A 2,140-nucleotide genomic window follows, 5' to 3' on the forward strand; every position below is an offset into this window, starting at 1 on the left:
GGTTTGCCCCTTCATCAGGTGAATGGAGAGTTCTGGCCTCAGACAGAGCATATAGACAGTTTACAGATTACTGATTAGAATGCGAGTCTTTACAACTAACCTGCTATTCAAGTCTCAAAGATGCCGACAATGTGAGTAGAAGGAGCACTAAGCCCAGGTTAGAGAGATGTGTATTGTCTCCAGACAGTACAGTAAGTGAGGTTTTGCAAACCCAGGCAAGTCACGGGGGTTACAGATAGTGCGACATGAACCCAAGATCCCTGTTGAGACCGTCCTCATGCGTACGGAACTTGGCTATCAGACTTCTTACTGTGTTTATGCCAGTCCAACGCTGGAATCTCCACATCTGGAAGAATCACTCCAGGCTGGTCTTTACGTTCAAGCTGATTTATTGTAAGACACTTCCTCAGTGCAACTAACCTTCAAGAAGCTCTCTGAGAGGGGAGGGGAGGGTTGGCGACCTCCTCGTGAACCTGCTCCTGGGCCTGGCGAAACGCACCAGGCAGTGGGCGATCGTGGGCGCCATCCATCCAAGGAGTTCTACAAAACTGACTCCAGTTTTGTAGAACTCCTTGATACCACACAGACAAAGTATTGATGTCAGAGGCAGTAAAATCTTAACTCACCTCTGGATTCCTGCTCTTTTGTCCATGTTCGGAACAAGGTTGTAAAGATGTCTGGGGCTGAGTGACCTTGGCGGCACTGAGCGTCAGTGAGTATTGCAGAGAAAGTGTCGCTTGGTAGCGCTGTTGAAGACATCTTGCGCCGTTTTGCTGATGGTCGAGGAGGAGCGATTGGGCAGGTTGGATTTATCTTACTTCCTGTGGACTGGGCAATTTTCCACATTGCTGGGTAACGCCAGTGTTGTAGCTGCACTGGAAAAGTTTAGTTCGGGGCCTGGCTCATCCTGAAGTATAATATCTGAGTCCTATTATCAGAATATTGTCAGGGAGCATTGGGGCATTGCCTTCAGCTGTTTATTGATATCACACGGAGTGAATAAAATTGACTGGAAGCTGGTTTTTGTGACTGTCTACCCCTCTACGGCGGCTATGTTTGTGGCTAGGTGTCCCTGGAGAGGCAGCATGCGGTGACGCAGTTGACGTCTTCCGTACCCGTTGGGCACCACAGGGACTGGGGTGCATTATTGACCCTAATAATCACATTTTAATTTGATGTTTTCAAGTTCCCTTTGTACTTTGGTTTTGTTCGGGCTGTTCCTCTCCCTTTTGGGGAGCTGCCTCTTCTACTATGTCCTGATTTAATTTGAGTTTGTTTATTCAGTTTGACCTTAAAAGAGGCCAAGAAGGTCTCTACTCAAAGTGTTCTCTATGATACAATCGATGCCATGTTTAACTAACAATTCTCTTAACAAGGTAATGGTCATAGATGGTGATTGGTAGTTTATTGAGGCAGAGGCTCTCCATTGATTGGAGTCATACCTGACACAAGAGAAATAGTTGTGGCTGTTGGAGCATGATTGTCTCAGCTCCAAGACATCACTGCAGGAGTTCCTCAGGGTAGTGTCCAAGACTCAACCATCTTCAGCTACTTCATCAATGACCTTCCCTCCATCATAAGGTCAGAAGTGGGGATGTTCATGGATGACTGTAACGAACTAACGCTGTTCGGGTTTGTGGGCTTATACAAAAGCAAAAAGATGTGGTTTGCACTCACAGGTTCAAATGAACAACAACACATTAGCGAAAGAGTTGTTGTCTGCGCAGGAGCCTATCAAACACCCCAGTGACATCACCATCAAATCATATGAGCGGCTCTTAAAGAAATCATACAACCACATAAGTATATAATAAGAACATAAGAACATAAGAAATAGGAGCAGGAGTAGGCCATCTAGCCCTTCGAGCCTGCCCCACCATTCAATAAGATCATGGCTGATCTGTCGTGGCTCAGTTCCACATTCCCGCCCTCTCCCCATAACCCTTAATCCCCTCGCTTATCAAAAACCCATCAACCCGCGTCTTAAAAATATTTAACGAGGTAGCCTCCACCACTTCAACGGGCAGAGAATTCCAGAGATTCACCACCCTTTGAGTGAAGAAGTTCCTCCTCAACTCCATTCCAAACCGCCCCCCCTTTATCCTGAGGCTGTGCCCCCTAGTCCTACTGTCCTTTCTGA

The sequence above is a fragment of the Carcharhinus amblyrhynchos genome, chromosome 21 (genome assembly GCF_965287045.1).
Source record: "Carcharhinus amblyrhynchos chromosome 21, sCarAmb.v2.hapA, whole genome shotgun sequence".
NCBI classification, from domain to species: Eukaryota; Metazoa; Chordata; class Chondrichthyes; order Carcharhiniformes; family Carcharhinidae; genus Carcharhinus; species Carcharhinus amblyrhynchos.